The 13,730-nt window shown below is 36.5% G+C and overlaps 1 long non-coding RNA gene across 2 annotated transcripts in view; it reads right to left on the bottom strand.

Annotated features, from left to right (window-relative positions):
* LOC139116372 (uncharacterized) overlaps nt 1-13,346 on the bottom strand; it is a 39,992-nt gene extending 26,646 nt beyond the window's left edge. Inside the window, exon 1 of one of the 2 annotated variants that reach the window (XR_011548285.1) lies at nt 13,225-13,346. This is a non-coding gene — a long non-coding RNA (uncharacterized lncRNA). Of the gene's footprint in view, nt 1-7,802; nt 7,940-13,224 lie in introns of those variants that run through there. The other variant, XR_011548284.1, reaches the window with a different exon arrangement.
* Between the last annotated feature and the right edge of the window lie 384 nt (nt 13,347-13,730).

Below are 13,730 nucleotides of genomic sequence, written 5' to 3'. Positions count from 1 at the left end.
GATTTGCCTGTTTCTGGGCTGCAATCATTGACATATCATTCCATATTTTCATTGTCAATGATTTGCCTGTTTCTGGGCTGCAATCCTTGACATATCATTCCATATTTTCATTGTCAATGATTTGCCTGTTTCTGGGCTGCAATCCTTGACATATCATTCCATATTTTCATTGTCAATGATTTGCCTGTTTCTGGGCTGCAATCCTTGACATATCATTCCATATTTTCATTGTCAATGATTTGCCTGTTTCTGGGCTGCAATCATTGACATATCATTCCATATTTTCATTGTCAATGATTTGCCTGTTTCGGGGCTGCAATCCTTGACATATCAGTCCATATTTTCATTGTCAATGATTTGCCTGTTTTAGTAGTATTCCTCAACGAGTCATGATCACTCCTTCGATACGTCAATTTTCAATCGTAAAATGGATTCTGGGTTGTTATTATTGGTGAGATATCTGATATTTTCGCTGCATATAAGACGCTTTTTAGAATGAAGTAACTGGTAGCTTACTTTTATATATAGTCTTACACTGTATACAGTGTATATACAGTGTATATAATGTGATTGCGGTTTTCTAAGGATGACAGGTAGAATTTGTCTGCACAAATTGAGTTGTTTCGTTTTGATACGTCGCTGAAATGTGTGTACTTTTCCAGTAAGAATTTCAAAGATTAGTAGATGTCGAAACGTTTTACAACCTGCTTATTTTGTTTAATGTGTGATGTTATAAATGTAAAGTAATTGATGTGAATTTATAGGAAGATACCCCATCGTATGATTGAGTGTCACAATGAAGGGATTCCTTAAATATGAAGTCCGACCAAACTATTTAATAATATACACTGAGACATTTCCATGTTAGAGAAAAGTCTCAGGCTGTATACATGTTTCTGACTTCAAAGTTATCACTCAAAACTAACATAGGTCATGTCGTTCTACCATCTCGCCCGTTGCTTTTAATTACCGAAAACATTATCAAAAATTTATCAAACTAGTCTTCCAATAGGACTGGGCATATATGACGTAAAGGTTTAGTTCACGACAAAGCGTTAATGAGTTCGATCTAGTTTCTGCCTTGTACTAAAAGAAAGATGAATATAGAAACTGCAATACCAGATACAAAAGAGATAGACCAAAGCCTTAAGAGCAAAAAAGATTTTTACCCAGAAATAGGACTACAACATGACTGAACGATCACAACCAACCAATTTATCGCCAGGTAAACTTGGAGGTAGGTCCTTACATGATTCAATGTGACCAGTCCTTTGCCACACGATAATTTCAATGGCTGAAAACATGGGCATATATGAATTACAATCTTTCCTATAAAATAATTAATTAATATCGTCATTGAAAGTGAGTGGTCACTTGCAGGTGCCACGCATATCATATACGGAAGACCGCTCAACGATAACTGAAAATTACAATATACTGCTGACGAGTGTTCGCCGTACAAGAGTTTTACTCTACAGCTTCCATCACACACGTGTTCTTCTCAACACTCCTGTTGATAACAATATATATTAGCTGTCCACTCGGGCCAGTAGCTGCAGCTTTTAATTTTTTTCACTAATTTTGTTTGTCAATGTTAAGTACCGTAATATCTCTTTCAACTCTGGCGTTCTATTCCCCAAAGCATTTGGATGTACCATAGACCCTCGAGAAAAACGTAGTTTGAACATGAGAACTGCATTGTTTTTGTTGATAATTGAAGTGTAAACAATAATATGACGTATTTTACATCTAAAGACGCTATTTTGACAAGCTTAATCGTAAGTGTTTCAACATACTTTAGAAGAAATTGTAATTAAATACAAAAACAAAAAAATGAAAAAAAATAATCAAAAGCCTAAGCTACTTGCTGTCCCCTTTAATAATTGGTTTGAAAAGCACGATAATGGCACTAATTTTGCAAAAGATACTTCACTAATAAGTTATAAATTTTAATAAATCATAATGGCGGCTGGATATCTTTTCAAAGCACTTATTGAAATGTTAGTTGTTCCAGCTTTGCGGGACAATGTTCAAATTACAACACTAGAGGCCGCCACAACTGATAGAAGGAATCGGCCAACTTAAACGAAAGTAAGGGAAAATACTAAGATAGGCGGCGGTAGTACGTTAAGGATTGGAGCCATGGCGTAATATCATATTTTCTCAAGTCGCTGCTTTCTGATTTTTGTTACTACTGTTATTATAATTATTATTATTATTATTATTATTATTATTATTATTATTATTATTATTATTACAAGTTTAGGGGCTATAAGTATTATATAAAATTCTAATAACAGTTCATTGAAGCTGTGGGAATTCTGAAAAAGAGGTGTTCGAATGCTCGAATGGGTTGTTTATAGGTCACAAAACTTTTGAGTTCCACTATCGTCCATTACACCTGTTTCCTTGGGCATTAAAGGTGTGCAAGTATACACATCAAAAGACTAGAATATTCACTTCATCGGCAGAACCTTGTAAAATATCTCTTTCTTGTCTGGTTAACGAAAAAAGGTACCCCTGATCTAAAATATGCATGGGCTACCAGCCAGTGTCACCAGGCTACCAACTTCAGAATATGGTTGCCCAAGTGGACTACCAGGGAAAAAAGTTAATTTCGAGCTCTGGGCAACATTAAACATGAAACATTTACCTTGTAATATTTCCCCTTGTCTTGGCCTGCTGGGTTTTAAAAATGTTTAAAGGTATACAGGGACCATGTTCAAATTTAGCCATTGCTACCATGGAAAGGGGAGATCTAGCTAATCATCAGAATCATAGAGTTTATGGGGTCACGCCAGGTCACACAAAAAATAATGCACCACTACATGGCCATAATTTTACTTTAGTTAAACAATCAGAAATAATTTGTCTTCATTATTCTTCCTTGAATTAGGCAAAGAAATCAAAATAAAATATTTTAAAATGAACAATATTACACGTCGTTAATTATAAATCCATAAAATAAATAAGTACCAGTGAATTATGTTTTAAATAAAACAAAAAAGTGTGCGCTACTTTTACTGCTTGTGATAAATATAATGGTACATTGGGTGATAAGGAGGATTGGGTTCGGATACTAGTAGAATTAATTTCAGCACATAAAATTAATTTGAAGGCATAAACTTAATTCCATAAATGCATAATAAGTTAGTAATATACTATATAACACTTATTTGGGATGACTGCATGAAACACAATTAAAAATGCTTGAAAAATTATTTCTGGTCTATGTAAAATTAATTCTAACACACTAAAATTAACGGAAAACATAATTTTGACCAAAATGGCCCCAATATACATCATCTTTATTATTCTTTCCAGAATGAAGGCAAAGAAATTACAATATTATTATTATTATTATTATTATTATTATTATTATTATTATTATTATAGAACAAATGTTAAAAGTTGTTTCTTAGAAATCCATAAAATAAATAAAAAACAGTGAATTATGTTTTAACATAGACCCTCTCGAGGGTCTATGGTTTTAAATAAAACAACTATGGTTACCGAAATGGTTACTATAGCAACATAAAACAAAAATGAACATGGAGTTCATGCTGTTATAAATACACTTAGGAGAGCACTTGCATAGTAACTGGGATTACTTTTTTTTAATGGACTTAGGAAAAAAATTGAAATTTTAAAACGCAAATAGGTTACTATGGAAACAGGGCAGTAAAAATGGATGTCATATTTTGTCTTTCTAACCCAAAATAACCCTTTGGTATAATATTTCTGTTGATTAGTGGATTTTTACACTGGATACTTGGTCTTTCTAACCCAAAATATCCCTTTGATATAAGACATTCTGTTGATTCCTGGATTTTAGATGGAATCTTTGATAAACTTGTAATTTTTACTCCTGAATGGTTGCCATAGAAACATCTCACATTAAAATGAGTGTGATTTTTTTGGTGTGCTAACCAGAAAAACCCTTATTATCAATTTTTACATCAATCAATAGTTCTTTAATAGGAATTCGGGAAAAAGTAACATTTTCAATCCCAGAATAGTTACCATGGCAACTAAAAACATTAAAATAAGTCTGGTTTTTGTGTTCTCTGACCCGAACTCCCCCCGCTAGATAATTTTCATATCAATCAAAGTAACTTTTCATTGGATATTAGAAAAATTGAAATTTTCAACCCCTAAAATGGTTACCATGGTAATATGGGGCAGTGAAATCGATAACATATTTGGTCTTTTCGACCCAAAATACCCTTATGGTGAAATTTTCACGGATATTGGACCTATTATTATTCGCGTTATTATTTCTATATAATACTTATATTAATTATTATTATTATTATCATCATCATCATCATCATCGATGAAACGACATTTCTCTCTGTATATTTAATGCTATCAACATAATAAAGTACGTTAAACAACCACACTTGTTACAGTTTACCATAATTTTGAGACACAAACAAGCTCCACACTGTACAGGAAAGAAATTGCTAATTCTATTCTTCGTGATTGTCAAATGTTATAAATAACTAAAAATCTATAACTTGTGATTTTATTGTGATGGAAAACTGTAAGTAGAAAGCAGAGTCAATCGGTCTACACAAATCAACAGTTTTGTATCCCTGAATGAACATTTTAAGAATTTGGAAACAGTCATTAAATAGAATTATGTTACGAACTGTACGAAGGTAACTCATTCCTTTGGCTCGAAGCTGTACGGCTCCGCGAAAAACACTTGTATACGATGACGTCAAACAGAGAGAGAGAGAGAGAATATATATATATATATATATATATATATATATATATATATATATATATATATATATATATATATAATTGATAACAAGTAGAAAACAGGACTTAGCAGGCGTTACTCAGAGTTTCACGCTACATGTGTTCTCTGTAGCGATCATCAGTGTCTGTGTGGGTGTGTGTAGTTGTATGTGTGCATTTATGTTTGTGTAAAACCGTCATTTATATATTTACGTTTGTGACGGAAACTTGCTGCTATCTATGCTGGTTTAATCATGTAGTAACTTATTTGTACATCGATAGCGTGGCGCAGCTTCATATTCTATCCCTATTTCCTATCGATCCCGGCACGAAGAACAAAAATCATACTTACAAAGTTCAGCTCAGATATTTGTCCATTAATTAAGCAATTAAATTTTTATTTTTTGCAAAAATCGTGAAAGATTTTATATTGACAGAGAAACTGATGGCTCCCGTTTAGGTCTACATTAAAAAAGATCATATAAAATCTTGACAATGCAAACATGGATTACAAATTTATCACAAGTTTCGTCAAACTTTCATGACTATTTTTAGAAAACATTTATGGTGCCTTTATGATCACTTTCATGAGACATATACCGAAGTACGAAATGAAACGAACTTGGATATTTTATAAATTACCGTTAAAATTACAAACTTTAGGGTCTGAAAAGGAGAGAAAACTTTCTATTTCTTCATTTCCGAAAACTACACGCCAAAAAGTAGATTTTGTATACAAATATGCGTGAAACATAAAGGTCGCATTTATCCTCAACCTAGGATTTAATTTTCCACGTATATGCTGCCATATAGAAGATCTTTTTTGTTTGTTTTCAGAAATAACATCTTAAAGTACCATCCGTCGTTGTCAATTTTACTATTTAATGACACAGGAAAATGTGATACTTGATGTTGAAGGTATTTTCATTACCTTTAAGAGCGCTACAAAGTTGTGCATTTCAGACTGTTCATTTAAGCCGAAAAAAATGTGCATAAAATTGTACTAAATGGGATTTCGTTATATGTTTGACGTAAATCGGACGAAAATTTGCATAAACGCACATTTTACAATTTATGGATCATTTATGGGTCGACTTATACGGCATAAATTCGTTTTTTCACCCTGTGATAGCCATAGCATGTTTTCCCGCCACTTTTTTGTATTGTTGTAATGATGGTTTGTTATTGCGTTCGTGATGATAGATGAGGGATACTGAAGGGTATTCTCGGGTTTGCCCACTTTCGACTTAAATCTGCTAGGCAGAAATAAGTAGTAAAATCGAATGTATAAAGTGTGAAAGAGGCTCCCCACCTAACTATCCAAAATGTTTTTGTGTCGAGTTTGTGTTTGATTCGTTTCAAAAATGTGTTCCTACATTCTTATCCGATTGTTTGTGTTAATAAAAAATGTTTGTTTCGCCTCGGATATTTGTAGGGAAGTTTGGATTAGTGTGTACGGTAAACCTGTCGCCCTTTACGACGGGAGAGATTGACTCTTGTTATTTTTTCAAACTTTATTTACCCCCGATATATCTGTTCTTGTACCGATTTTAGCTGATAGTTTGCCATTTTAGTAATATTTCAGGAATTTCCCGGTACGATGTGACCAAACACTTTTCCCCAAAAGAAAGTCCTGGCAGTTTTCGTTTTGTTTTGGAGAGAATGTAGGACCGGATTATCGAGCAACGACAATCGTGGCATGTTGGTCGAGATCAAGTGTCGCAAGCGTCTTGTAAGCGTCTGGAAGTACATTTTCAGGTCACTTGAACTGGTTTACTTCCTTCCGGTATATAGGGCTACCCCCCTCCCCCCGTGCTCCGATCTATATCCGTCAGCCAAGCGTACATGCAGGATCTACCGATGTACGGTCGACTTTAAGTTGGAATAAGTTAAATTTAGTTCGAACTTATTTTAAATTCTCAGTCAGAACAGTAAGCTCATTCAAAAAGGCTTGGCTAGTAAAACATTTGAAGGAGATCGTGCGCTACGTCATTACCAAATAGATGACCGAATATGTTGAATAAAATACGCGTGTCATCTTCCTTGAGTACGGGGACAGTTGATGAAGCCGTGTCAGTGTGAATATTGCATATTGCATGGAAAGTTTTCGTATTTTCATCGACCAGTCATCCTTTAATGGCTAGTTTTATGCACATATTTGCACTTCAACGAGTTTTAACATTGAAAACCACTAACCGTGGGCCACAGTTCAGCATGACAACACATACGTCCTAGCTGTTCAGTGCACTCACAATCACATCAATTGTGAACCTGTCAACTAGCGGCAGAGTGAAAGTACAACCTTACTGGACCTGTATGTACACACCTATTTGATTTACAGGGGACTGTCTACTGATTCTACAATATTTATATTTCATATAATTTAGTTTTCATCCACAATGTATCACATCCGAGGCAATGAATGAGCCGGACGGGTCGAGGGTTTGTAGAGCGACAGTGCCAGTCCGAGGGACGTAATGTCGGGACTGTTTCAAACCTCGGATACGTGGTTAAGTAAAGTGGTTGTGTCGTTTCTATCACACTCATACATGTAGTTTACATGTTTGGAAAGTCAAAAAAGTACGTAGGTGTATGTCGAGAAGGCAGAATTTTGAAAGGTCAACTCTATCTCCACGTAGTTCTGGCAGCCATCAATGATACAGGACTCGCTACCAGGGTCCTAAATGCAGCTCCCTAAATGCGCCTGTAGCTCCATGTCTCGATCCGATGTCATATCAAGAAATCAAATGAAGGAAATAGGAAAATAATAATCGACGTAGTACGTTCTTGTGCTAGTTGGGTCATTTTCACAGCACATATGGTTCGGAGAAATAGAGAGCGCAAAACAGGGGCGCAGATTGATAGCGCAGAATGGGAGCGCAGTTTGATAGCGCAGAATGGGAGCGCAGATTGATAGCGCAAATTGAAATGCGCTAGCGCAGTTTGGGGGCGCAGACTGCCGATTTCAAATCTCTCACATAGCTCGCCTAATCGTAGAATTACCTCAGTAAAAAGAAATTTGCCAATGCTTGGCATAAACTTAAGTTTACCCTTACTGACGAAGAAACGGAATCAACGGTTCAGCCAAACTGCAGACTGATGAACAGTGAAACTCGTGATACCAATATTGCCGACTTCACCGACCACCTGTCACCAGAAGATCGAGACGACATCGAACATTGGTTTCAGAAGACGAAGGCGATCCAGATCTCGGGATTTTGGACGACGACGATATCGTTCAAGCAACAACTTCAGCGACAGACGCCGATTCTCCGCCTACAGAAGATGACGACAAGGAAAACAACGACCCTTGTGAACCAGTGCCGTTCTTGTTACTCTCATGTGCCGTTCTTGTTACTCTTGTTACTCTTATGTATCGAATGATTACGGAATCTTATTAGTCATTGTTATAGGTCAATCACCTTGCAGTTTAATGGACTTCAAAATGAACAGAGTCCAAGGAGTATCAGTGATTCAGCAAAACTTTAATCTGGCTGGAGATATCTTGCTTTAAACAGAAAGTATATCTTGAGGAACAATAAAGGACTGTTACAAAACCGGCTTTAATTAAGTGCGAACCAATCACTCGGTGTACATTTGAGACCTTAACATTGTATGGAAATATATTTCAATCTGTGCCCAATGTACGACCATTTTAGTAAATCAGTACGATTAGATTGTAATTTCCTTCTTTTAAGGGAGAATTTTATGAGAAAGAGCAGAACACGATCCTGCTGGGCACGTTACTGTATGGTGAAATCAAGCCAATAAACCCTCCTCATACCAGTCTAACTCCTTGTGAGCCTCTGCTTTGTTGATCGTCCAGTACCTCATCGCACAAATTCCCCCAGGTAGACGATACGTCAGTATCAATATATATATATATATATATATATATATATTTATATATATATGTAACCCCGGTTACGAAGTAAGTTACGTGATTTGATCTTCCATCCCATCTGACAGTTAAGTAATCAGATGGAATTCCTTGATTGCCGTTATCTCCCACACTCCACTGCGAGCAGACAGATACTGCGTGGAGTGGTGTGGCTTTGTGGGCAAAGATTCGGCCTAAGGGAATTAGTTCTTCTTGCCTGTAACCAAGACGACGTGGTTGGTCTTTTTGTATGGCTTATGAACTTCTAGGTAGGTTTTCACATTTGTTGCAATGCTGGATTTGTAACGTGTTTTCATGGTGTATTTTTTGAAGTTTGAGACCACACCCATTGTGAGGCAGATTGGAGGGGCCATGTGCTTTCCCAATTGGACTGTGAGCCATTCTGAATCTCAAGCTTCCATAGTAATAGATTGATTTGCTTAGCAGTTTTGTACCTTTTGTTTTGATTCCTGAATACCAATAGTTCAACAAGAAATGAATTTGTCCACCTTGACATAGTGACTAGAATGGCATTGCCATGCCATGGATTAAGATCCAACTGACACCATGATCTGCAGACTCAAGAGCTTATGTAACTAGTAAGTGCCTTTTGTCTTTTTGCATGGCTTATGAACTTCTAGTTTCCCGACATACCAACCCATTGACGGAAGCGTTTGGACTGCTAATGAGATAATCCCAAAGGAGAACTGTCTGGAGGACGTTTTGTGTGAATCAGTTTTCCACCCGAACTGGAAGAACATCAAGGAATTCGTAACCGTAGCAACAGGATCGACGTGGACTCTGAACCCTGAACAATTCTGGAGAGTGTCTATGGAGTGAACACGTGTAATTGATATAAACTTGGATAGGGGAGTGTCAAGAGTTTATGTATGTTTAAACAGTATTGCCGGCTTATCATTGTAGATTTTTTTATCATCATTAGTGTGTAGTGATCTAAACCTCAATATAAACTGCAACGCAAATTGTACGATGATCATTCTTTCCTTTTGTTGTTAATTGGATAATATGAACTTGGGTCCAGGTTTAGTTGACTGACAGTGTAACTACCTGGGTGTATATATATATATATATATATATATATATATATATATATATATATATATATATATATATATATATATATATATATATATATATATTGAATTGTTTCACAGTATTGTAAAATCACTATCGCTGAGTGTATGAACACTTGAAGGAAATGGTCGTTAACACATCTTGTTCAGCTTTAGAATATCAGCGTTTATAATATTTAACATGCTGTCAACATCGACATCGAAGTTTTGAACGCATAATTATGCGTCTGGCGTCAGCTATTTTTACTCAGCGAATGTTATATAATCGTTTCTTCTTTGAATTCAAGCTATACAGACAATGATGATTGGCATGTATGTATATGTGGGAAAACAGTCTCCATTCAAGGTCGAATCTACAATTAATCCTTCAGTGTGAATAAAACAATGTGAGGATTTTTTTCTCATTTTCAGAAAGTGTAACCATATTACGTTTGGTATGTTAAATTGGATTTGTGTGTATCTAAATCTTAAAGCTTAAAGTGTAAAGCGTTAATAAACTTACAATATTCAAAAAATATGCTTTGTAAAAATCCAACAAAGAAAGAATGGTATGAACTTCACGTACCGGTAGTGTAGAGAGTTTTAAAGATCGTTAAATGTCGCTGAATAGTTTACTTTAGCGGTCTTTATCGAGTTGAACAGAGGTAGACAGTGTCATTTATATACTTTAGATAGGGCTTCTGCCACGTTTGAACGAATATTTGCTTTTGCATCCGCCTTTAAATTGTAGACAACAAATTAACGCCGCTCACAGGAATACCAGCATTTTATAACTTCCTCGAAAGGTTGTGTTCACCGTCAGAAGTAGAATTACCGCATGTGTAAACGGATTGTACATGTTCTCGATTTTGTCGAGATATCGTTAGGCATTAGGGGCGTGCTTTGGAAGGTTGTCGTCTGCAGATTGGCTTTACTGACCAGAAATGCATGAATCAATTCGCTCCTACAACATTCGACCTACCAAACAACCCATATTTAGAGAATATGTTAGAACAGATGTACCCTGACAATGAAATATTGAGGAACAACAAACAATGAAATACAATGTGTGAGCCTTGTTTCTCTGACCACAAAAGATAGCATCTTCCCTGAGATCTTACATCGATGCCTTAATTATAATATGACACCACTCACCGGATCGCAAACATACCATATTCAGGCTTTTCATTAGAAGCTGGCAGCTGGAGAAATGACACAAGAAGGTCACAGATTTTACGTTCCTGTATTCATTTGTCTTCAGTCTCTGGCAAACAGAACTGTTTTTCACAAATTGTATTGTCATTGTTCGGTTGTTGAATATTGTGAGTCAAACACTGATCATGCAAAAAATGTAAAAAATATCAGTGTTCAATGTCATTTACAAACAGTTTTACTGTGTGCAAAATAAACTGAAACTCCTCTCAGATTGCACCATTTAACACATCAATTTCTCAAAATTTCCAATACGAGAGGGGAACCCCCTCTCGTGCTCTCCCCCTTGGGGTATTCTAACAGTTTCACCTAGTAAAAAAATTTAAAAATCCTCTCAGATTGCACCAGACTTCACCATTGCACACATCAATATCTTAAAAATTTCCATGCAAGATAGAGGAAAGCCCCTGTGACACTTCCCCCTGAGCCTCTCGCATGTACTCCCCCTGTACTTTCAAATTCTGCCCCGTCAGATATCCTAGTGAAAACCCTCTCATAATATCCATCAAAATTAAACAATATACTATATGGTTAGATACTGCGTGATCTTTTATATCTTTATTTTATTGTGACTTTGAATTTTATTTTGATGTGTTCACCTTTTTTGAACCATCATGAGATAACTGATGATAGTCTAGCAGGGTACATCAGGATTTGAAAGGTCTTTACTGTTGCTGTATTTTGTAAATTTTACAATTACATGTATTGGTATTCAGCTTTTCTAAGTGGGGGGATCAGTCAAAATTTCAGCGTTATAGAGGGAGGTTACTCAAATTCATCATGCATGGTTGGCGAAGGGGGAGGTCACTCGAAATTTCGGAGTTTCAGGCCGTAAATAATGACGGCTCCCTTATATACAACGCATTACAAACTTGATGACCAATAAAAAAAAATTGCACTGCTACTGCATTTGAAAAAAAAGATGATGCAGGTCTAACAGTAGAAAAAGAATTGCCGTCACTTTAACAGGAAAAAATTGCTCCCATACCCACTTCCTCCATCCCCAGAAATCAAATGGTTCTCCCCTTAGACTGGTAGATCCGTCGCTCGAGGGCTCTACGATGGCGCAGAGCGGATATTTAGAAAACACGTGACTGTAGCTCGGTGGTAGACTTGGCTCAAGTCGGTGAATTTCAAAAAAAAACTTTTGTAATAGTTTCTCTTGTGTCTCTCCTATTTCATACAAACCTACTTGAAATGTAGCAGCCCAGGCCTCAGGCCAGGTTTTTCCTTGCGATTAATTGAACGCGTAACCTTTGAGTCTGCGCAGTAGTGAGTTAGTTTCTGTCACCCCACTCACTGCGTTTCACATTGAAACAGAACACAAATCGTCGCGTTCACAAATCACAGACTTGAACCAAGTCTTCTAGGTAGGTGCGTCATATCAATGTCGTGTTAGCGCGGCAAATTTCTAACACTTTTTTCATACCAAATGTCTTCCTTCATTTGTAATAAGGTGAAACTTGTGATAATTTACAGGAAAAGTCAAATGGTGGTCGCTGACTTTAGTTCTGACATTTATTCCTCTTAAATGACAAAATTTACCAAACTACAACGACATAGACAACAAGATATAGCTATTCGCGTAATCGAACCTCCGCAATCTGCACAGTGTGATTGCGCGTCGAGCATTCTGTAACTTATCTTTCGTTTTTTTCTGTTCTATAATACCACTATTCGCGATTTCTACTGGCGGCGACCCATATTATGTTTACACAGAGAGAGTGTAAGTTTTGAACGAGTTGCATTTGGTCAAATAGTGATAGCGTCCTTGTAGTGTTTCTTAAGACAAGTAGGAAGCAAATCGATAGATTTTTTAAAGTATTCCCGTGATTACGTTGAAGTTTGAATCCCGAGGATGGCCAATAACTGTTTATTTTGTCAAATTTAAAAAATTATTTTCCCAATACTTTCTCACCTTGGGTATAATGTGTACAAGACAGCCGAGCGGCCACAGCCGTGTTCAGGGCGCTGCTCACTGTATGTCTCAAAAGCTAACATCACGATTTCCGTTTGCACAGTTATTAAATTGCATGTCTAAACATTACAAACAAGTACAGACAAGTGATTTTAAAATTTGCCGTGCAACTATGCTTCAGCCGCTGGATCAAGGTGTACTCAACGCAACAAACGTCACTAAAAAAGCAAAATGCTGCAGAAAGACATCGAAAACACAGACGATGTCCCGATCGATTGCATCAAGACAGTTAATTGGAAAGACGCTTGTTACATGATAGCCTAATCGTAGAATGATCTCAGTGTAAAGAATTTTGCCAATGCTTGACATATACTTAAGTTTAACCTTACTGATGAAGAAACGGAATCAACGGTCCAGCCAAACTGCAGACTGATGAACAGTGAAACTCGTGATACCAATATTGCCGACTTCACCGACCACCTGTCACCAGAAGATCGAGACGACATCGAACATTAGTTTCAGACAGACGAAGGCGATCCAGGTCTCGGGATTTTGGACGACGACGATATCGTTCAAGCAACAACTTCAAGGAAAACAACGACCCTTGTGAACCAGTGCCGTTCTTGTGCCGGAGAGGTTGGGTAATAAAACCATGTAACTTGTTCCATAAAACAAAATGGCGTCGCAATTAATATTCATAACATTTACATATCGATAAAATAATGATATTATATAATATTCATATACACGTTGTAGCTACAGTTTACTGTTTATTATTGTTACATACCGTATCTACTGTTCATTGCAGCCTCTTGCGTAATAAGGGGCGTTCACTGTTGGCAGTATGCTTCGCTCATGGTACGCGTTGCCATTAGAGCACTCTGGTGAGTCCATA

Source organism: Ptychodera flava, chromosome 2, assembly GCF_041260155.1.
Source record: "Ptychodera flava strain L36383 chromosome 2, AS_Pfla_20210202, whole genome shotgun sequence".
NCBI lineage: Eukaryota > Metazoa > Hemichordata > Enteropneusta > Ptychoderidae > Ptychodera > Ptychodera flava.
The sequence above is the reverse complement of the archived record's forward strand: the minus strand, read 5'-3'. Positions and strand labels throughout refer to the sequence as shown.